This window comes from Apis cerana, linkage group LG6, assembly GCF_029169275.1.
Source record: "Apis cerana isolate GH-2021 linkage group LG6, AcerK_1.0, whole genome shotgun sequence".
NCBI lineage: Eukaryota > Metazoa > Arthropoda > Insecta > Hymenoptera > Apidae > Apis > Apis cerana.
The window spans coordinates 11,376,651-11,401,974 of NC_083857.1; the positions used below are offsets into that span (position 1 = coordinate 11,376,651).

The 25,324-nt window shown below is 38.6% G+C and overlaps 1 protein-coding gene across 2 annotated transcripts in view; it reads left to right on the forward strand.

The window, feature by feature from the left end:
• LOC107994067 (fat-like cadherin-related tumor suppressor homolog) overlaps nt 1-25,324 on the forward strand; it is a 466,334-nt gene that overhangs the window by 52,306 nt on the left and 388,704 nt on the right. Inside the window, exon 2 of one of the 2 annotated variants that reach the window (XM_062076345.1) lies at nt 19,610-19,765. The exons of the other annotated variant lie outside the window; for it this stretch is intronic. The gene's annotated coding sequence lies outside the window, so the exon portion shown is untranslated. The remainder of the gene's footprint in view (nt 1-19,609; nt 19,766-25,324) is intronic. 2 annotated transcript variants of the gene reach the window in all.

Here is a 25,324-nt window from a genome sequence, read left to right on the forward strand (position 1 = left end):
TAATCTCACTATCAGATCTTTCATTCTAGACTTGGAACGTTTAAAGAAAATAAGTGTAATTCGTAAGTATTTATCTTTCCTTCTTCGTGGCCAGAATCGAGCGGTGAATTGTGAAAGCGAGTGAAAATCCATCCTCTTTACGTGACGAATTTAAGCTTGAAGCCCCTGGTAACCAAGCGAGATCAGTGTTTAAAACGACCGGTGTATGGTAGAGTGTAAGCGCGTGAAAATGCTAGGACCACACACCCGTTTTAATCTCGCGTCCTCTCCGTGGAAACGTGCGAAACGCGACACGTTCCGCTGTTGCGACGTTGTTATCGGTTACACAGTCTCTCTAATGTGGCTGGAAAACATAATTTGTGGGGGGAAAAATGGCGGGAACGAGCGGATTTCGAGGAATTTCAGGGAATTTCGCGCAGTACGCCAGAGTTATGGGAGGGGGTTTATCGCGGTTGAACGATTAACGAATTCGCGTTTAGTAATGGTCACTGTGTTGTTTATCGAGCCGGTAATACGCGAAATACGGTGGCGATAATGAATGAGAATTTAATGATTCATTATGCGCACCGCGTGGAACGGTATTTCGTAAATATTGAAGCTTTGGGCGAGGAGAAATTTAACTAGATAGAAATATTTTTCCATGTATCTTTTCTTCTTCTTCTTCTTCTTCTTTTTCTCAATAACGAATATTCCGGAAACGGGATTTAATTCGGTCAACGTTTCGAGAATCTGTTCCATTATACCCGAGCAAATCGAAGCAAGGAGAAGAAGATCTCGTTGGTGTTGCAACGAATCGAGAAATTTATTTATACGCGAGACTTTCGATTCCAAGAATCGAAGAAGAGTTGATTAAAAATCGTATCTCTCGATGGATTAATATTCCAGCCGTGTACGTTGAACGACGCATTGACGAACATTTTCAATAACTCTCGGTAAGGGGGAGAATAAATGAGTATAGACGAGGCGTGGCGAGCATTTATCGCGATAGAAAACGAGATGCCCACGAGTCGAGCCGGAACGATATAAATGGCCATCCTTTTGGAAACATATCGAATATTGATTCTTACTGAATTTCTGTCTGAAATTTACTCGTATACGTTTTTCCCCTTCTATTTTTTCTTCTTCTTCTTCCTTCTCCCTTTTTTTTCTTCTTTTTTTTCCAATCACGATTCTCTACGCTACACGTAGCATGTAAAAAAAGATTTGCAATTCGAACGAGATATAATATTTCTTGGCCAATAAAGCGGGATTCAAGGTGTTATTCCATCGCTCGAAGATGATTCACGGTGTGTATCCCGGTAATTAATAGGTAGCTTGTGTTCGCTCGAGGCGCGATTTTATCATGATTTATCGCCACCACGAGGATATGATTTAATATTCTATATTCTATACAAGTTGGCGGTGATACAAGGATAAATACCGTCAATCTCGCGATTTAATTCCGTATTCCGCGTAGGAAATATCTCGTTGTTCGTTGGACCAACGGTATGGAGAGGCTCTGTTTCTTGTGCTCTCCCTATCGCGGCGATCAAATCTGTTTGTACTTGCCGCCAAGGTTTTTGTTTTCTTTCGCACGATTGTCTTCAACGCTGAAGATCGGAGAAATATCACGAGGAGAGAGGAGAAAAATTTATTTATATTATTAATCGTTAAGTTGGTTTCGAAATCGTTACGCAATGAAGAACGGATATTTCAATTCTGTGAAAAAATTCGTAGCAGCGTGGAACGGTTAAAGGTATTTAAATTTTTTTCTACGATAATTATGAAAGAGAGTACGCAGCTACTATTTTTCAATAAATAAAATCACAGATGTATTAATCTTGCTCCCCGGTTTAATCGATCAATCACTTTTTATCTTGCGTTTTATCGTCGTAATAAATTATCCATTTTGCACATTGCACGCATATTCATTATCGCGTTTTTTGTTTCTTTGTTTTTTTTTTTTTTTTTCATAAACAGAAGAAAATTGTGATATGTGACCGGTTTAACGTTCACAGACCTTTCGATATATTAGCTTTATCGTGTATTATACACGGTATCATGATCTTCGTCGCCTCAAGGTTTCATCGGTGTAATTACGTTATTTCAACGGTAATTCGATTTACTGATACGTTATTAAGTTTATCTCTGTTCTCTACATTAATGCATACAGTTGGTCACAAAAGTACGACTGATTGCCCGAATATTTTTATTCATCTATCATTGTTGAAGAACGAATATTTGCTTCGAATTTTAAAATAAAGCTGTACGAATCTTATGTACAAATGAATGACTTACCCCGAAAACGTATTATCTTTTCAGTCACGTTTTCCAACGAGTGAAGTGAGAAACTTCGCGATGCATTAGTGTCACTAGAAATTGAAGAATTTCCGGAATATCGAATTCGATGAACCATGCAAACATACATGATATATCATAAGAATACTTATAATATAAATTGAATATATTTCATCCTACGTTGTATAAAAAGATGGAAACCGAATCTGTTCGTGGGAATGTAAATCTATGTGTTAAATATTCGAGAAATATTCCTACATTTCGTAATTATAAATTACAAACGATCGGTAAGAAATATATCTGTTGTATTTGTAATCTATAAAACAAAAACGAATTTTTAGATATTTTTGCAGCCAACTGTACACCGAATCCTGTACCCATTCGAATCTATCTCGAGGAGTGAAATCATAGCTCCGTTTTATCCCCCCCTCGACGTGTTAATTGGTAATCAGTCTGCCGCAATTAATAAGGCCGGTTACGGTTGCGTGTTGCGTTCCCGATATCGCGGAATACGCATCGTTGATTCTATTATGACTATCGGAACGTTATCACGGGCAAACGAGTTTAAAAGGCTATTCAACTGGCTGTATCCTCCGTGATATTCCTTCCTGCGAATTTCGATCCTCGAATTGAATTAAAGAGAGCTTGTTTTACCTCTATTCCTCCTATTTTCACTCCATTTTCGAACATTTCCTCCTTTCCTTCTTTTTTTTCTCATTATATTCGTCGATCGACGACAATAACGCTTGTTCCACTTCCCTCCACGATGGGGAAAAAGTATCCCCTTTGAGCTTATCCACCAAATACAGCGTGCATGCTTGGCTGGCGCTGATTTAGAAGCCCGATAGAGTGAAATGAATCTCGACGATGTACTCGCGCGCTTATTAAATGCCACTTATCGTACAATTAGGCCGGCTACAGAGGCTTAGTTATATTGCGCGATGAAGCTGAATAAGAGATTCCACGCGGAGACCCGAAATGAAATGAATTTTTCCTCTCCTTTTTTTATTTTATTTTTATTTTTATATATATTTTTTCTTGCGCGTTCTTACATTTTTACACAAGTTAAAAATCGAGACACAGAAATAGTCTGCGACAACAATTCCAATTGCGATACAATTCACGAAATTTCGATAATGTTGTTTATTACGGCTCGCCAGAAAATTATTATTAAAATTATTAGTATCGTTTGAACGACATCGAGGTGGCAAGAAGAGTATCGGCAAATTCTAATCGGAGAATGCTGGCCCGTCGAGCGCAAACAAATTTAGGGGAAGGGCGAGCGAAGTCGTGGACTACCACAGGGTAAACTTCATTAAATTTATGCTACTAATTAGTCCGAATATCTGCGGTCTGCGCGCGCGTGTGTGTGTCGTGTGATGGGGTTTACAAAGCCGCATTAAGGGCAAAGAGCGCAATAGCTCCGCTCATGTAATTAATCGACGCTGATTCGTAAATATTTGCGGATACTCGAGGTTAAAGTCATAAAGCTATACGATACCGCATATATTCGGGCCTTGAGTTGTAATATTCACGGAGAGAGCGAAGGGTATGGGTCAGGCTGCGTCGATGGCGTGGAGAAAGAGGATGCAGAGAGGGAGGGGTTACGAGAGTTTAGCAGCGGGGAAGCGGGTTGTTAGTCGAGATATTATTACACGGGAATGTTACAACGTTTGCTGGTTGGCGTTCGTTGTCATCGTTGGCGAAATGAAAGCGTGATCGATCAGGTATTCGCTCTCTTCGCGATTGACTCTTGGCATTAGTGTAACTATCCAGCTTCTAGGATGGATTTTTTTTCTTTTCTTTTCACTTCCTCGAAGCGTTTTCGATCTTTGCTTCGACATTTATTCGCTTAAATCCATTTGTATAAAAATTAGAAGAAGAAGAATATAAATGCGAGGAATCGTACTCATCTTGTTTTCTGAACTTTAAGAAAAAGTAAGTTAAGATCCTCCCTTCTTTTTTAATTTTTGCTTCGACATATTTGACAGATCGTCGCGACATTCGTTTGCTTAAATCGATTTAGAATCAGAAAAATTAGAATCTTTCTTCTCGTATTTCATCTCGATTTCTCCGATATTTTCTTTAAGTCACAATCTTTCTCTCGTGGAAACCGCAGGATACAAGGAATGAACGTGTTCCAAGAAGATTCTCGTCGAGCCAGCAAGATTTTACCGTGGCGGTTCCCGTGTAAACGCGGGAACACGTTTCTCTGCCAGCCAAAGAAAACGTCCGCCCGTCGTTCTGGCGAGACATTAGTCTTCCCCTGGTCCAAGATCGCGCACGAATCGTGGGATGGGCTCGTTACACGCTCCATGCGCCTTCGCTCTCGCGTCAATTCCAAACGTAATGTCCTGGAATAATAACGACCCACGCGTGTCCTTTTTGCGCTTCGTTCGTCTATTCGAATTTAAAAAAAAAGAAATGGAAGAGCTTTTGTTGGCAGAGCTTGTTAAAACGAACCCATTTCACGAACAAATATATCCTGTACATACAGTAATTATAATTATAATTACAATTCGTTGAACTCGTACGGTTAAATAAATAACACGTAAACGTTATCTGCAATAAAATACACGGTAATAATCTCTCAAACATTTTCACCGAATACGATGCATCGATTGCCTCTCGACGACCTACTAGATAGCTATATTCCTCGATACATTGTCGATATCACATTTATAAGGTTTTTTCCACCAGGTGGAAACTGTGATTGGATGAATCTCCTCCTCCGATTGGCACACTTGTACTGCCACGAATATTTCCGTATCGAGAGTGTGTTTCATAATATCCTTATAACCTTAATTTCCGCGTAAATAAACGACGAACGAATTTCCACTGTTACAAATGATTAGGAAACGTTGCTCGCCCACAATTGCGGCGGATACAATCGTTTTTAAACGTATATCTATTCGCACCGCGGTTGCCGTACAGCCTATCCATCTTTTCGATGCGCGCACACTATGAGGGGGCATCAAAGTGACCACGAGCATGACGCGCATCGCCGCTCCACGTACGATTGTCAATTCACCGTTCTTGTATTGTCGTCGCTCTTTGATGCGTGATAACGCTGTTCAATTCCATTTGCCGAGAGCACGCGCTCCTTTTACACGTTGCATTCCTGCTTACCTCTAACGTTAAAACGTGAAATTTTATTCCTTTATTTGTGCATTTATCGAGACCTAGAAACTCTAGAGAATCTTACATATTAATTATTGTAACGTAGTATCCTTAACGAACAGATACTTTTAATAATATTTCCCCGTATTTCGCGATTTAGTACATTGATTCAGAAAAATTCAACCGTTTTTCTTTTCGCCACCGGATCAAATTAAACACCGTTTACAACCGTGCGAGTGTTGTTTTGCGAAGTCAAATTGATCGGTGGACACGCAGGATAGGCGTCGACGCCTAATCGACACGATGATCCATCTTCGACGGCCGCGAAATAACACCGTTCACGCGTCCGGTAAACACGGATCGAAATCAAAATTCACGGGGACAATTACCCGCCGCAACCGTGCTACGACAACAAGCGACGAGAGTGAAACATTGTAGGATTAACGATATATCCCCCTCTCCTCCCTTGCTCTATAACGTAACACGAGAGGCGCGCGCCAGCTCTCCACCGGCCGCAATTTAATATCCGCCGCGATACAGTGTTTCTCGCCTCGTTAAAGCGCGTCGTCGTCGTCGTCGTGTAATAAACCGGGAGTAAATCTGTCCCTTTTCCAACCGTGACTTCGAAAAGCTCGCGCGTTAACGAACGGGGACCGTGAACACGAATGTGGACACCGCGAGGAAGCCGTAAATTAACCGCGTTTGTCGACCAGTCGCCGTAAGAACGCGACAGTGTCGAGATTGCACCGGCCAATCGTCGAACGATGTCCGACTCGGACGTCCAAGGATGGATGGGCGGCTCTCCTTGGATGGCGATGGCGAAAAGCGTGGATAAGGGCGATTCCTCTCGACGCGACCGGTTTTTCTCGCCTTCCTGAAAAACAGATGTGCGATATTTTTTTTTTTTTAATTGTATGCGAGTGTGTTTTGGGATGTAGGAGGGATTCTCTTTGGAAAGGGAGCGTGTGAAATATTTCTCGAGCTCGCGGATGCACTTGGGCGAGACGGATGATACGTTTGAAAGTGGTGGTAGACGATAGGATTTTTCAAATGTGATGTACGGGGAAATTTTGGTGAGAGTAATGGCAGTATGAGATTTCTCTGAATTTTATTTTAACGATATTTATGGAGGGAATTTTTGAAATCTTCTCGATTTTTATACACGTATGAAAGAATAGTTTCGAAACTAGCGACCGTGAAATTGTGTTTCAACCTATATTTTCGTTATATAAAGAATAGTTTCTGAATTTTATTTTAGGATACGACGACGATATTTACGGAGGAGTAGGTGAAATTTTCTCGATTTTTATACAATAACACGAGTATAAATGTGTATAAAGAATATTTTTATAAACCGGCGAAACTATAAAATTGTCTGAATTTGTGATTCGACCTATATTATTTCGAACGCAATAGTTAACAATGGAAATTATTTTGGAAAAATACGGTGAATACACGATGTTTGCAAACGTATGTATGAAATTATACGCGGAGCAGTAAACGTGAAACAAAACGAAACGTACATGGAAGGATTTTAAAAGTAAATAAACGATCGTTTCGTATATTTTTACGACGTTGAATCCTTAAGGTTAATACAGTTTTATGGATTTCGCTTGTAAACAAGATACTCGGAGTAATGTTTTATTAAAGTTGTATTAAGCCCAAGACCAAGAGTTTCCACGATATAAAGTAATAACGCAGAATTACGCGATATCCAGAGGAGAGGGAGGTGGAGAGATGTCAGTGAAGTCTTTGAGATCTTATGAAGTGACAGATAGGATTACCTTTGAAATTTTAAGAGATCTAGGAAACGTGAGGATCTCGAGATCTTTACAGACCCCACGTTTCGCAGTTAATACCCTTTGAGGCTCTCGACTGTAATCTCTTGTCTTTGGAAAGGTACTGGAGGTTATTATGTTTGAAAAAAAAGGGGGGAAAAAGAGAGAGAGAGAAAAAAAAGAAAGAAAAACAGTTGTAACTTACTACTTTGCCGATCTCCTCGAATATAAGTAAATAAGTATTATACTTTTCAAGTCCTCTTACGCAGATGGTGTACTTACTTTAAACTCCTTAACGTTCGAGCTGGTGTTTACTCGGGCACCGCTTGATACGCTTTTACCACCAATTTATTTATCCTAGTTAAAGTAAGCAAGACACGTATATATCTCGTCTCGAGATTGCATATCTGCTCTTATAGCCCGCCCACGGTTCGTATTGTTATCGTTTATAAACGTTAATTTCAAAGGATATTTATATCGAAAATATAAAATCGAAAAAAATCTTTCTCCTTGCTCGCTCTCGTTTCCCTCGTTATTATCACGTTGAGAACCAAACCTTCTTTTTATCCCTTCATAACGAATTCTTAACGAAATATGGAATAATTTCTAAATAAAGGAAATAAAAAAAAAAAAAGAGAAATCGATGATTCATTTTCAGGTGAAAAAAAAAATATGGAATTTAATTTGAAAATTAATGGTATATTGGTAGTTATAATCTCTGAATCTTATAAAAAAAATTTTTTTTTTTTTTGCATATAAAAACTTATGCATGGTTTAACGTAGCGTTGAATTCAAAAATTAGCGAAGAATCTTAAAGCGGCAATAAAAATGGGTAAAATAGTATTTACGCTGTTTCCGCCAACAGGTTATAGTGATCTTCCAGGCAATAAGGAAGAATCTCGAGTTTGTTGCCGGATAGAAATTTATTGCTGGCAATAGCCAATAAACATGGACAGCAATTTAACCGTTTACACGTAACTGCACTTAACATATATACCATGATATTTGTATAAAAATGAAACGATAAATTGTCTTCCAATAAAAATTAAATATATATATATATATCGTTGATCGTTAAAAACATTCGTATAAATATTCTAATAAATTTTGAAGAAAAAATGACTTAAAAATTTTCTACAAAATTTTTTCTTCGCATTATTATTATTTCATCACAGCATAACGTTCATTAATAACTGTTAATATTCACAAATAAATCCGTTTATTCAAAATTAATGAAGCATTTTGAAATTTCTCATTTGGAGATTTGCCGGATCTTTCATCATCAATCAATTGTTTATTTATCAATTAATCTTTACCCGATTTAATATGCGCGGATACGTGTTCGTTTATTCGATCCATCATATATCCTTTTTAAAGAAGGAGGTAGAACGAAAGCGTTGGATATTATATTTTCTGATTAAAAATGTGCAAAAATGTGAAAAAAAAACTTGCTGGAAAAGAACGAATTTATCGAAACATCATCGATTAAATTTGGTGAAATGTTTTTCTTTCCCCTCCTTTATTCGAAATAAATTTTTCGAATATTTCAATTCAATGCGAAAACAACAAAAGTCGAAAAATTTCGGCTTTTTGTTCGGAACTAACGATGTATAACGAAAATTCTGTCCAAATCAATCGAATTTCCGATCAAATGAAGGATAGAATATAGATAACGATAAATTAATTTTCAATTTCGCTTCCCTTTTAACACGAAAATATGTTTAACGCGCGAGGAAATGAACGAGCATCGAATATCTCGAATTGAAACTGCAAAAAAATTAAATCTCCCGAAAATCCCAATACAAAATCCTGACTATCATATATTCATCCCCAAATCATCCATTCCTCCATTTCTACCATCCTCAAATTCGTCCAATATCTAACCTCTCCGAACTAAATCCCTCGATCGAGCAATCGATCTCCATTCCTCAACCAACATCTTCAAAATGTACAAGATATTTTCCAAAACGTGACAAACTAAATTTCAAAGTTCTAAACGAATCGTTCCTTCCTCTTTATAACCCGATCCTCCAGTTATCCTTGATGAATTACACGCAACAATGGCCCTCATTGTCTCGCGACTGGCGGAAGTCGATCGAACACGGGGCGTCGAAAGGAAGAGCCTTTGTCCTCGTTCGAGACAAATAATGGAGAGATCCGTATCCCATGCAAAGTTGTCGCTTAACGGACGATAATTCGCTTAGCTTCGTCCCGAGCCGACGTGTTTCGTAACGAAATTCCATTCGGAATCCCTCCCCCGAGGAACGGCTTCGAATCAAAGGATATACATCGAGAAACTGGAAAGAAAATAACGGCGTCCCTTTCTCGAGATTATGGATTCGCTGGATTTACGCCACGATTCCTCCTGTGTTTGATGCGTTTTAAAACGTCGCGGGGCGGGCTGCTGCCATTCTCGAGTTAAAATGGATAATATTTTGTAATATTCGATGTTTCTTTCGGAATTTTGCGGATTATCAATGAGGAGTACTGTCTGGGACAGTCTGTTTGCTTACATTTTCTCCGTCTACCCTCGTTTATTTAAAAACGTTTTATCTGTACAGAAATATTCGATGCTTTTCTTAGAATGCTTTTCACAGATGCACGATACGTACGATTTATCTTTGCGTACGATATAAAGCTATCGTCGTTTCAATTAAAACGTTCTTCGAAACGTTCTCTGACGTCCCTTTCACGAATCTCGTTCTGTGTGTATTTCAAAAAAAAAAAATTGAGATAAACTAAATGCTTCCTCTTTCCCGAATAATAATTTCAAAGTTTAAAACTGGGAAAAAGAAGGAAAGAAACAAAGCAAAAATTGTTAAAAAATTTCATTCCGTCCGTTCGAGCAATCGAACTTTATCAGTACGTGTCCAATATGTCCAAAAAAAGGAAGGAACATCACCTAAAACGCTTCTTTGCTCACTTTTGAATCGTACGAATTTGAACAGGTTGACGTGTCATCGAGGAAAAAGTAATATAACCAAAAGAGAGAGATGTTTCTCTTTTTTTTTCTTTGAATTATAGTCGACGATCAGTTTCGACGACGATTCGTTTTTTTCTTTTTTAAATAAAACGCAGTTTCGCTCGCGTGCTTCATTCCGCTCTCTTTAAAGGGGATGGAACAAGAAAGTAGAGAGAGAGAGAGAGAGAAAGGGTGAGCGCCGGCGGGTATGAGAGAGAGGGTCTTGAAGAGTCGAGGGGGAGAGGAAGGGCGTATAACCGCGGGCCATGCAGGCGAAAAAGAAAGCGAGCAAATAAGGAGGAACGAACGGAGGAAAAGTTTGGAGGGAGGAGAGCCGGGACGGTTCTGTGGAAAACGGCGAGCAGGATGAAAGAGGCCAGGCCACTGGCTCACTAACTTGAACAATATCTCTCAAGATGCCCGTGCCGCCCCGAGATCTAGGCTCGAAAACTTCTCGGGATGAGCGCGTCTCATCGTTGCTCCACCCGGCCGGGGAGAGACCGAGTTTTCCGCGTCGCAGGGAGGAAAACTTTCACATATTCCATTCACGAGGCAGCGTTTTAGAAGGAGAAGAAAGACGAAACGAGGGGAAACAGGGATGGGAACATTTTGAGAGAGAGAATTGTGACTGGTGATGGGATCAAGCGTGTATTTCGAATCTAAATTTAAATCTGATTAATTAATTATTCATAAGACGGATAAGCGTTTGCGAGTTTCGAAAATTTATAGCTAGGTTTAGCGAGTAATGGGAAATTGATGTCGATGTAAAATCTATTTCTTATTCCATCTGATTCTTTTGTAAAAGTATTAACAAAATGATAGTGATAAAATTTGTAGAATCAATTTTTAAATCAAATATCGAAAATTGAGATTGTGAAAAGTTCCAATTTCTCTATTCACTAATTTAAATTTAAATCTCGATTATTCGATACGGATAAATATATTCAATAAAATCTTCCGTTCTTATTTATTCTTTCGCGAAAGTATTAACAAGGATTTCGAAGAGCATTTCTCCAACTCTTCCAAATACTCATGAAAGATTCGAATCAACAGACAGATTCGGGCCAACACGAGCAATACACTTGATCCCATCCCTAACCTGTTTCGCGACTGTTTCCCTTCTCAAACTTCCTCGTCTCCTCGCTGATCTTCCTCCTCGTTCAAAGCGGATGGTAAACGATCCAAGAGACGCCTAGAAACGACTCGAACTCGATAAATAAATTACGATGGAAATCTCTCTCTCTCTCTCTCTCTCTCTCTGTGTTGACGGTCTTTTCAATTTTTCACTCGAGCGTTCCCTACGTAAAGAACGCTCGCGCTCTTCGAGAGGAAGACGAGACCCACCCCCTACCACCCCCTTTCTCTCAACCGTTTTCAACGTATTTTCGTATATATAAAGTCGAGAAGCTAGTCCTCCGTGTTGTCCGTAAAATTTCTAGACAGCCCAGATTTCAACCACGAGGCCGCAAGCATCGACACGACTCGACTCGTGTCGCTCATCGTAAAATTTGCTTCCAAGGACACGCTTCTACAAATTCCACGAGTTCTATACTCGATGCACGATCAACCACGCTTTGTCGAGGATTGTATTTCTTGCGTGAGATCGAGAATGGAAATGATTTTCTATTTTCTTGCTGGGTTATTTTCTTGCAATATGGAAAGTAGTATGATTTCAATAATAAGAAGAAGTTTATTATAAGTGTCTAAGTGAATTATTGCGAAACGATTTCTCGCTAAGGATCGACCGCCTCGTCAAAATCTATTCGAAGGAATTTTAGAATTCGTTTGGGTAAAAAGGTGGTCGGTCTATTTGTACTTTTCAAACAGATATCCCACAGCGTTCGAGAAGTTTTCCGCTCGAAAAGTACGAGAGAGTCCCTTTATTACCCCCCATTTTATCCTAACATTTCCTCTCCACGCCATCTTTCTTCTGCATCGGCCCACTTGACTCGAAGACGCTTCATACGACCGTAGGAGTTTCGTATTACCCATCGTTTTCTCTGTATATTCATAAAAGCAGGGAGCGCGCAAATCTCCCGAATAAATCCTGCAATCATGTTCTCGACCGAGACAAAAGACTTTTTCCCCAGAACCATTTTCACATTTTCTGATTCTCTTCCTTTTTTTTCTTTCTTTCTTTTTTTCCTACCTTTCTCCAAGCCAATTGTTCGAGAAACGTTTCCTTTCGCGATCAACGTAATAATTGGATCACCTTTGGTAGATAATAAACGAGAAGTATCGTTGATCACCCGTAAATCGTTAATATCTTTTTGTTGGAGGGGAAAAAAACAAATTAATAAATTCGTGGATTTTAATTTGATTCGTAATTTTTACGAATTACGAGATATTTCACTTCCTTTCTCTCTCTTTCTCTGTCCCCACGTTATTGAACATACAGAATTAATAATCGTTAGAATACGATCGATAATTCATACAGGCAATGTTTAATTAAAGATCAATTTAAATATTCAACGAACGTTTAAACGGTATATATTGATAATCTTGTGAATGTTCTAATTACACTAATTAAGTTCGTTAATTGCAGCGTATTGACTTAGAAATTAATTATGTTCATTTCAATTCAAATTTAAATTTATCGCTACTTATTACATTTCTTCGATAATTCGCTTTCAAACATCGAAAACAAACGAAATCTTGGGGAATCGATGGATCTCCCTCGATTCCCCCAAAAGTCGTGAAACACACGTACGTACGTATGTAAATGTGGCACGAATCGAACAAGAGGAGCGAACCGAATTCAATTGGCCGCGAAACTTGCGCCGTTTCCGCGCCGAGTTCCGTGTTACAAACCGTGGTGATGTGTATTTAAAGGAATCGTGAATTTATAATCCATTATACGGTCGGCGACAAAAGTGGCATAGGAGGACGAAGTTTCGAACCAACGCGATTCATAATCAGTCGAGCCGAATACGCGGCGAGCATCCACCACTTTCAGCCACCAAGTTCAGGACGAAGTTAAGCGAGCGTTGCTTTATTGAAATTTCATCCCGAATCCTGACACGGGTCTCTTCTCTGCCCGCCCCAGGCTACTTCCAAACAGTTCCGTTTCGTTTAGATTAACTTTCCTGCTCTTCTTCGTGCCTTTTGCACGTAGAATACACTTTGTAGCAGAATCAATCATCGAATCTCTTGGAGGATCAATTCTTGATGGAAATAATTCTTGATGATTCTATTTGACTGGATAAATGATTGGCAGGTTAATTTTGTTTTAGTTTGACGATATCGTAATATAAATAAATTATACGAATATTATATGCATATATATTTCTCTTTTATATGTAAAATATAATATATGGAAAAATATTAAATTTAATACCTACGAAAAATAATTTGAAGAAATTAAAGCGGGAGTCTTTTTTTCTTTTCTTTTCCGGTTTTAATTTAGATTGAATATCGTCGCGAAGAATTTCGCTTGGGAGTCACAGTGAAATTTAAAATTCGTGTATAAAAATCATGATACAAAAATTTGCAAAAAAGAATTACTAATTCAAAAAATGTGTGGAAATTAAAATTCCTAATACACTATTGTCCAAATATCTCAGTAAAATTTACTTTTATCTCAACCAAACATCAACTATTAACTTGATCTTCCTGACTTACAAAAAAGAAGATGGTCTAGAATTACTAATTCAAAAAACTTATGAAAATTTCTAATACGTAATTACCACCAAATGTCTCACTAAAATTTTTATTTCAATCACACCAAACATCAACCATCAACTTAATCCTCCTAACTTACAAAAAAGAAGATAATCTAGAATTATTAATTCAAAAAATTTATGAAAATTTCTAATACATAATTGCCATAATGTCTTACTAAAATTTACTTTTATTTCAATCACACCAAACATCAACCATCAACTTAATCCTCCTGACTTACAAAAAAGAAGATAATCTAGAATTATTAATTCAAAAAATGTATGGAGATTAAAATAATAATAATACACGATTGTCCAAATATCTCACTAAAATTTACCTTTATATGAATCAAACAAACTTAATGCTCCTGACTTACAAAAAAGAAGATGGTCTAGAATTACTAATTCAGAAAACGTACGAAGATTAAAATTCCACCAAAATACATCGCCCAACTTCGAATAAACACACATCCCTCCAAACCCAACTCAACAACTCGATTTACCCCAAGATTGAGCCTGATGACCAGTGTCCAATGAAATCCATAACCGTGGATCGATCTGCCCATAGGTGGACAGGCGCCACGAGGCGCTCGATCTCGAGGGAGAATCCGGTTCGTGGGATGGAATTCGAACTCGCGGATAGGCTTTCGCGTTGGATCACCCACGCTCGTGTTTCGCATAAGGGCAGAGCGACGGGTGTAAAACGGGCATCACGTCGCCCCGCGTACGTTCTCGAGATCGTTAAGCGCGACCCCCCGGCGAGCGTTAGCCACGGAGAAAGAGAAACGAGGCCCGAGAACTACCGGACGTGCAGCTCGGCCGACGTCGTTAGCGATCCACGCCGCGTATCGCCACGCTCCCTCGCGAGAGATCTTCGTTTGCCGCTTTCGAGTGTGATGACCGCTTTCGCTTTCTGGGCAAGAGAGAAAGAGAGAAAAGGAATACCTTTCGTTTTTACGTAACAACTCGTGGCCTTATTAGCGGTAGTCGTTTCTAGAACGAACCTCCTGTCCGACTGTGTGGGAAGGTTGGGTTTTTGTTTTGTCAACCCGGTTCCGCGCTACGTGATCCTCTTGTCGCTATCTTTAGTGAAACGCTGCTTTGGTCAATTTGCTTTTTTCCTTCCTTTTCTTACCTGCTGCTCGACATTGATAACGGCGCAATTTAGAGAAAGAAAATGTGAATGTAAGTTTTGGGAGAGAGAAGGAGAGAGAGGCTTTTCAAAATGCATATTCTGGAAAGTGTTGAACACAGGCTTCGTATTAAATTTATGTTTCATTTAATGGTACTATTATTGGCGAACAGCAGATCGTTTTTCCAACTTTGTCTCTAATCTTTCTAATAATCCATAATCCATAATATAATAGATGCATACGATTATTCGTTTATTTTTATCAGCTTGAATCTAAAGTTCGAATTGAATTGTTTCATTCGGTATTCTATTTCACTCGGATGAAAATAATTTCTCGGGAAAGAAAATTTCACTTCGCGACGGAAAAGAAAGAAAGAGAGAAAGAAAAGTGTTATTCCCCATTATCATAGAAATGTTGACACCTCTCTCTTGAAAAATTCAGATCGCAAATTTGTTCCCCGAAATCCGCCAATTTCCTCTCAACGATCTCTTCTCTCCTTCCCCGCGTCCTGGTGGGAACCCTTTTCTCGCATGCATCTCGCGCCAACGACAACTCGCTGGAACATTTGGGAAAGATAACACCTCGAGACCCGTTAGAAACGGAATACATTGGCCGTGACAAAAGGGTTTATTGGCAGACGGGGAGGATAGAATCAATGGCGGCCGTCGCGACACAAGGAAACGTTATGCACGGCCGATCCGGATCGGTATTTACTTCGCTCGAAACTTCGCTCATTGGCCCGAAAGGTACGGTGGAGGCTAGAATAAATAAAACCGCGATACCGTTCGCCTGCCTTGTACGTTCAATATTTATCCAACAGCGTGTCATGTATCCATAAATATCATTTTTCCCGTTCAAATCGATAACTATTGCTTTTGCATAACGAAGGCAGAGGTTAACGTAAACGCGCTTCTCTAATCTTATTAAGAGGAGAGCCTGGCCCACTTTATCTCGGTCGGGATTATCGGTGTACATTTTGAAGAATATTTGAAAAACTTGGCGCGAAATCCAGACGATTCTTTTCCTTTTTTCTTTTCTAGCAGCGATGTATATGTGGAAAGAGAAGGAATTTTATGAAGAAATTGTGGAATAATATTTTACTTTTCCAAATTGCAAATCATCTCGAATAATCTTTTTGATCCTTTCAATTTATTCTCGATCGAAGAGAGCATCTTTGGACAGTTGATACTTAAATCAAGGCAACGCGTTCGATATTCAATGGTTTATTCCGCACTCGGTGAGAGAAGGAGAATGGAGGCAAAGCTAATACACGACACGGTGTAGCGGATTCGCGCGAGCATTGCACCGCGCGATAAGATAGGCTAAATAAATAAATTATTGGACGTCCGGCCGTTGGAATGGGTTAGGCCGCGTTGATAACCCCGGGTTGAGAACACTCGGTTCTGGCCATTTTATCTCGGATCTGTCCAAGTTGCACGGCTCTACGTCCCAGTTTATGACTACCGAGTCGCGGACGAGTGTCCAAAAATTAGGGTCATCCCCTATAACCGGGTCATTGCGAAGACGGATGGCCACGGATGTCGCCATCTCTTCTGGGAATAATAATCGTGGATGTATACTGTAATAATACTCGGGAACGATGAAGTCTCCATAATACGGGCGTATCTGATAACTTTGTTGCAATGATCTTTTTCTTTCTCTCCTTGCGATGAATGAAAATGATTTTGGGACGAGAGTTTCTTTCACGAATGCAACATTATGATGGCAATAATACAGCGAAAGGATAAAAATAAAATATAGATCCGTTTCTCTGTATCTTGATATCCATTTCGAAAAGATTTGGCGTGTGTATATAAGGAACCAAGTTATTAACCGGAACCAGAGATCTTCGAACTTTCGAGATGCAATTTTAGAAATCAATTGGATTGAATTACCGTTGGATAATGGACAGTTCCATTTCCGCGATGTTTGTTTTCCAGCCTAAATCTTGCAAGGATCGATATCGTGTGCCATTTCTATATTTGTGCTAAAGTTTTCGAGGTAGCGAACGATCGTTATTACAACCGTGTGCGTTACATTATTGTCGAGCAAAGTGTATGTACCAGTGCAGCTGAAATATAGACAACAATTTTTAGAAAGATTTTATTCGATGCTCAAGAATATTCCTATTGATTTTAATAATTTTTTGATAATTCTAAATTTGGAATTACCAATTATTATTATTATTATTAATAATTATTAATAATGAAACTTATATTTTCTAAAGAAATCGCCTTTAATTTCCCTCTGTCTACTGTGCGACAGAAAATTCTTATTTTTAACGCATTATTTTCATTTTAATTCGTTCGTCGATGTACTCTTTTCTTTTATCGTCGAATCAATGAGATGAGAAGAAAGAGTCGTTGTGTCGATTTCACCTCCATCGCGTTTATCTTACAGATACGAAGTAAGGAGTGTTTTTTAATGAGTTTGACACGTTACAATATTCTCTGTCATTTCGTTTCACGATCAACCGATATCTTCGGATTATAATTATTACGTGTCAATGTATGAAATGCCGGTCGAGAGACAGTTTTACTATGTTTATGCACGATAAAATGTAATTAGATATAGTATTCGGTTACACTGTTTCACTTTATCGGCCTCTTATCGCCACGGTTCCCTTTTTCGTTTTCTTTTCTTTTTTTCCTTTTTCTTTTTTCTTCTTGGCATAGAAATAACCGGCGTTTGCGAAATAAAATAGATCTTATCGGTATTTCTTGAAAATACACGACCCTGTCTTTAGTAGCGTGCCAAGTATCGGGACAAGTATCGATCGATCATACTCCTACACGTACTCTTGCGAACTTCTATTGCGATCATTTTCCACAAATTATTCGTATTTTTCCCCCTCCTCCTCTCCCCCTGAAAAATAATCAGTTGTCACCAGAAACTATCCTACGCTTTTCTACCAGTCGTTATTAAAATATTGTGACGTTTCAAAATTTACACAACGCGACATCGTGTTATTAATAAGACATGTTTACAGTGCAACATGTTAGATATACAAATATCTTGCGTGTATTTCTCTTATTAGAATTAATTAAGAATTGTTCCAAAGTGTTCTTGACCAATAATATTTTTAGAAACTTAGAGAATTCTCCAAACAAATCATTGAGATCGGTCCCTCGCGTGTGCGTGTACACAAGAAAATCACGTTCACGCGCGAGCTCTCGACGCGGTAAATCGGTAAATCGATTTCAATCAACGCCAGGCGCAATTCGTATCGGCGATGATCGTGGGGAGGGTGCTACTCCTAGCATTAAGATTAATTACACTGTGCGCGGATTCTCGCGCGTGTCGATGGGGGAAACAGGCTTTTGATAAACCTTGCGCCCCGTGAAAATTAATTTCGACCGTCGACCGACTAATCCCAATTAGGAGTAATACAGGTAATATACGCATTCTGGCGGTGACCAAAAATTGACGCGTTTAATCAACGTTCGCGCGGTTGATTAAAACGGGGTGGAAAAGGAGGGCATGTTTTATCCAAATAGGAAATAAGAATAATAGAAAATAATATATATATATATTTGCATTAAAGTTCAAATTTTTATACGATATCAAAGTATACGAAATCTAAGAAAAATTTAAAAATATATATACAGATATAAGATGTCGATTGAAAAAGAAATTCGGGAAAAAGTCGGTGCACGTCGGATGCGATCGACGCGAAAAGGGAAGAAAGGGAGGACGATCCCTTTCATGATCGATCATAATCGGAGGCGGCGTGATTCGTGTACGAAATTGATTCAACGCGCTCGCGTGAATTCTTGCGTGTCGATCGAAACACGGCCCGGCCGGCATTCCCCTGTCGTACCGTGAGAATTAATTCGAAACAGACGCGGGGCTGGATCGCGGCCAATGGATAATTGCGATTATGACCTGTGATCGATCTCTGGCCCGCCATCGATCATGCTCCACTCCGACACGCGCAAGGTTAGTCGTACGTATAATTTCCACCGTGCAATGTTTCACTTTAATTCCACTGATATTTGGCGATCCATGGTTCTTGGGGCGAAGATTGATACCCGTCTTCCATGGAAAAGATGGAATATTCTTTGGAAATTTCAAACTCTTTCAAATTCTACGATTCTTAGATGTTAATTCGATATTTGGCGATCCATGATTCTTGGGACGAGCTTCGCGATAAGCTCTATATATATATATTTAGAGATTTCGTAAAATTTGGAAGTTCGAGACTTTAAAGTTCATTATTGACCAGGATGAATCGTGCATACTTTGGATATTTTCCAATTTATTTTGAACTTTGAAAATTTCTCCCTCTCAACTCTTTCAAATTCTATGTTGGATCAGGTTAAATGTTATCTCGACTATTATAAGAGGGTTTCAGGTGCTTTCTCGATTCGCGGGATCTTCATGGTTTTCCGGAATGGTTCCACATAGATTGCATAATTCGAACTTATTCTCGTGCTCCGATGCTCTTACAGCTCACTTTATGCTCTTCGTTATCATGCTCCACGACTTCTTGAGAAGTATATTACAATTTGCCTCTTGCTAGCCTCGCATAGCTTTGTATTAATCTGTAAAATTGAAAAAATGTAAATAGATTTAATACGAATACAAAATTACAAAAAAAGAAAAAGTATAATCTTGCTCTCTCGCTTCTCTCGTCTCCATTCCCTCTCTAATTAACATAATCATATCGTTATGTTACAGGTGCGTATTATTAACGAGAATTGAATTTTCCGCCACGTCCAGTGTTCCAACCGGAAGAGCACCGATGAACGATAAGTAAGGATAACCGTAAATCACTCGGATCGAGGCCGTACGTCTCGTCCAGGCCAGGTTCGATGCGTGCGGCGTTATTCAAATGTACGTATATATATATATATATGACGTGGATACGCCACGAGTCGGTCGTTTCTCGTGCACGTGGCCACGCATACACGCGCCCACGCCGGAAGTGCATCGTAATGGATGCGGCGCACGATACACTCCCACTCGATCTTCGCCTATCCCGCTTCATAAATCGCGAGAATTCGAAATCTCGTCAAAACGCGAATGATAAGTATCCTGTTATTTTATCAACCATTTCTTTCTTTCTTTCTTTCTTTCAAAGGGAATCAGAGTATTTAAAAAGAGCTTGTTATGGAATCCTTTTTCTGATTGCTCAAAGGGGAAAGAGAAATAGAGAGAATGTATATAGTTATTTCGAAATTTTTCTTTATTGTTACATTCTGGTTAATACAGAACGTTCGTGAGATATATGTTTTTTGCGGTGATAGAAAGCGTGTTGTAGAAAAAAAAGTAACGAACACCCTCCTGTTCGTACGGAATCTAAAACTCTTACTCTTTGAAATTATTTGCATACGAATCTGGTATCTGGTTCCCAATATCTGTTCGCGCGTATTTCCAACGTGTCGTTATACATATGTACGTGTATACGGAAATCGTTTGGATAAACTCGCGGATCCGTGATTCCTCCTTATCACGGCGTATTCAACAACGTTAATCCAGTTGGAGAACGGGGAGATATCGCGTTACGGGTGTATCACGCAATGTCCTCACTCACTTTTTTCCCCACTCCACTCCCGTTTTTCACGCTTCAGAATTTAACATCCGGATGAAATTCTATCGCGATACGCTCGTTAACCGATCGGCCGATTTCTCGTGATTTAATTCGCGCAGTGATTTTTTTTAAAAAAAAAGGGGAAAGCGATTCGAAGACGTGGAATTTTTATATATTTCTTGGAGAAATTATTATGATTTTGTAATCAAAATTCTTTATCGTGAACTGTGTCTTTTTCAGAGTCTATTTCAATTCTCCAGATTTTTAAAAATTTTGAAAAAAATTAACGTATTTAGTGACGGAGAGATTGTATATTTAGATAATATTCGAGTTTTTTTTTTTGATTAAAATATGAATAATTAATACAGTTAAATTTGTAAAGTAGGGATCATTGAATGGTTATCGAGCTCATCTAATTTAATTTTCCAGATTTGTAAATATTCATAGCTTTATAGAATTTACACGAAGAAAACGGTTTGTCTGCTTCGATTCTAACGGTATTTCTAATAATAATATCAATTCCACGACGAGATAAGATCTCGTTTATTAACGGTGGTTAAAATTAAAGCGTCGTTATAAAAATAATTGCATAATAATATTTCTATCTAAATTTTAAAAATTACATTTAATATCTAGTTTTCAATAATTAAAAAAACATAAAATTTGTTGTACATTATTAAGATTTTGTGTATCTTCTCATATCTTATGTCGAGACTTCATTCCCATATATTCAAAATTCTCGAAACGATTAAAATTTCCTCTCTCCACTAATATTCCACCAATATTATCTCAAAAAAGTGTCGAGACCAGAACTTTTGACGCGCCCTTCACCTCTGTCCCCGTTCACGCTTACAGAAAACATATAACGTTATTTTATTTTTATTTATTTTTTATTTTTTTTTTTGTAATATTATTTGCTTATTAAAATTCTTCGGTATATCATAGCCCGACCGATAAGATCGAACTGAATCGAATTCGCAGTTTAATATAACATTACACGCGTCAGATAGGAGCATAAAACGGCGTTTCGAAAGGAAATGGTGGTATGCGTATAACGTTTTAACCAGATCGCAGATACGGTTGAACAGGGCCGATATTTTCAAGTTGAATAACCGTGATTCCAGATTAAATTGAGTCACACTTGCGATCGTAATTACGATCTTTTCACGGCAACGCTTTTCCAGTTTCGGTTTCATAACTCGGCCGACCATTTTACTGAAACTTGCGCCGATCCTTGTTTCGAATGAAACGCAGTTTGTTCCCACGAGACGTTGCTCGAAGCTTGGGGATCGCCGAGGGCGGTTCTAATCGGGAGTAAGAAGCAAGTGGCGATATATTTTTAGAACAGTGCGGATTTATAAATCGGTTTGATCGTAATGCGAGAACAATGTTCGATAAATATTGAACGGGAGTCAAATATAACATGGAGGTCGCGTTCTATATAAACGGGGGAACGACGTACATGTGTACGTGGAAGAAAACAGGGAGGGAATAACGGTGTGTTCTCGGTATGGCGAACATCTCAATACGTGACGTTTGTTAACGTTAAAATGCGCTTGCATTTGCTGCATTGAAAAATGCAGTTTTTCGCAGATGTAGTTCCCTTTGAGAGAGCAGAGTTTACGATGATGCGTATGAAAATTGTGGTGAGTCGTTGGTGAGAATTTTCAGCTCGTATTTATGGAAAAGGAATTTGCTCGTGCGCTTTGCGCTTCGCGTATTTATATATAGTGTAATTCTTTTCGAATATTTTTTTTTTTTTAATACTTTCAATCGATGAAGTTTCAAAGATGAATATTTAATGAAAATTTTGATGAAAAAAAACGGTGCTATTCGGTATTTTGTTAAAAATCTCGCTCGTACTACTTTTATATCGAAATTTTTTTCATATTTTCATTAATTTTTATATTCCAATATACTATATTTGTTGAAATATATTTTTCATTTCTTATTTTGAGAATTTCATGGACCGCGAATATGGATTTAATTAAAAAAATATATCTAATTTAAAAAATTTGTATTTTCAAGTTGGATGTTATCTCTTTTTTTATTAATATCGGAATATTTTAAAAGTCGTATTGGTCGAAAAAAAAGGGGAAAAAATTATTGGAAAGAAAAAAAGTTTCATGAAACTTTTCGTGTTGAAACGAATTCGATTTTTTTTGTTCCCATCGAAATCGTGAATCGAGAATCATGATGAAATCCATATCGACGTAATACACGCGAAAAGGCGTGGCTTTTTTCGGGGAGGAAGTCGGAAAAAATTTTTTCTCCGCGAAATTTAAATTCACCCTTCCAACGCTCCACTTCTTCCCGCCTGAATTCTAATTACTCCCGGCATTTAAAAACCGATGTAATTTCTGAACTTGCGAAAGAAAACGCGTTGCAGTTTTTCATTTCTCCGATGCAATTTCGTATTGTTAATAAATAAATTCGCCCAAACGTTTCAACCGACCTGTTGTTATTTTACAATTTGAATAATCGTGTTCATTCGAATTCGAGATTCTCCGCGGGAAAAAAAAACGATCAAATGTACGATTTTTTATTCGGAATATCCGAAAAGAAACGATATCCGAAAAAGATTCAAATTTTCGAGTCGAAAGATAATGCATAAATACAAATATACGTAATAATTATCGAATCGATGAACCGTCGATTTCCTCTCTCTCTCTCTCTCTCCAGTTTTTCTTCCAATTTTTTCCCTCATTCATGTTTGAGGTGAATCGCTGACGCGCAAGAGGGTAGCCGGCCGCACGGTTCACCGATTACTCGGTTGCCGGATAGAGTTTCTGGCCTTTAGGCGCGAAAGGGAAGCGCTGGCTCTCTCCTCCCTTCGAAACCGAGGAGGGTGGAAAGCGCGTGCACACGTTCTACGCTGTTGAGCGGTTAAATAAATGAATTCAGGTCAACGGCGGAAGCACCGTAATTGCAAAATAATAACAAGGGTGACTAACCGGTATCGTTGTTATCGATCACGATCGAACTTCGAATCGAGGGAATTAATGTATGTCCAAACACGACGATAACGTCGATTGAAAATAATAATTATAGCCTCGAAAGAAAACGGACACTCTTAAATTTAGAATAAATTTTAAATCGCATCGAGCGAGGAACGCTTGATTAAATGAAATTATATCGCCTGTTATCGCGTTAAAACGATTCTTGCGCGCATTCTTTCCTTTTATCCTCGACACTCTCTATCAACCCATCCCATTTATCCGTCTTTAGGGCATCTTAAGAATTGACTCTCGTAACAAAGAGTTTATCACGATTCCATTATCACACACGTGTGTCTTCCGGCAGGCGTAATAGATTTCTTAAATTATTGGACACCGCACACGTCGCACGCACGTGCTTATCAAGCGGATACTCTTACGCGTAACTCGTCAGCATTGAATCCGAGGGAAGGATTGATGCTTTACATTGAAACGTTTCCAAGTGTATCAGAGCATGTCCAACTCGTGAGAGATTAAATTCCGTTTGTCTCGATGCATCGGTCATGCTCGAATACGTTTTTCCATCCACCAAGACAATTTCCTCGCTCTTCTCATCACATATATTATCCATGAATTTCTTAAGCTTAAACTTTAAAATCATTTAAACTTTTTAATATTTTCAATATCTTACCTTTTCGTATAGAGAAAGGAAAATTTGACCATTAAACTTTATATTGTTGGATGTTTTTCATTATTTCATCAAACTCTTTACCTTATTTCATCATGCTTTCCTTCTCACTATCGTCAATTTCTTTATGAATAAAAGTAATTTCGTTATTCAACATCACCTAATAAGAAAACCGAGCCGCAATCTTATTCGTATAAGGAATTTATTGCAAAAAAAATCCAGTAAAATCTCTCTGATCGATTCCTTCTTTCCTCCTCCTCTCACGATCGGCGCCGCCACGAATTGGCAGGATCGGTATTCGTGCACGTGGAACCAGAAATCTGGCTCTAAGGGCATCTAACGGTTCCTCGAGCTGCTGCTATCAACGCGGTTCGTTGCCGCGCTCCGCTCTTGGAATTTCCTGTCCCCCTCGACCCAACGTGCCGCGTTCCAACTTTCAGTATTTCTTCCCTCGGCCGCGACAGGGATGTTGACATCGCGGCTTTTTCCGCGATAAATCGTCGTGTCCCACCGGATAGCGAGAACGATCACGCGAATTAAAACGAAGTCTCTCTCTCCCTCTCTCTCTGTCCGAACGAGCCTCGTGATAAATAGGTGGATAATATTGTGCGAACAACGGCACGTATCTCCTCCATACGTCTTCGGTTGGACGCGCGGCGGAAATGGCTTTGATACGCTCGCCCGCTGTCTGCTCGAGCCTTCCGCAAATTATGCCGCGGCGTAAAGTGAATTAAATCGGCTGTAACCTTTTCACCCGGTTGCGCTTGTTGCCTGTCCGGTATGTGGAAATCATCGAATCGACCGAAATATGATTGAGAATCTGTTTTCAAGATTCTCTTTCTTTTTTGATGTATTTGAGCAAGTTTGTGGGGAATAACGATGATGGGTAGATTCGTATATTTGATTATCACAACCGCTAATCGTCGCATAAAAATGGTTTATTGAAAATGGTGACGAATGAAAATGAGAATGAATGAAAAAGAATTATGAATATAAATTGTGAAATTATAATTATATTTATCATAATAAAAGGAAATATAAATAAATGGAGAAAAAAATAAAATTGTTATACGAAACGTGTTTTTATACGAAGTTATATTAACTGTGACTCATTCGATAATTCTGAAAAATGTATATATATATATATGTATATAAAATAGCGTCTGTGTTTTTATTAAATTGAATATTGCAAACTTCTTTAATACATGAATAATTAATTAATTCATTTATAGAATATA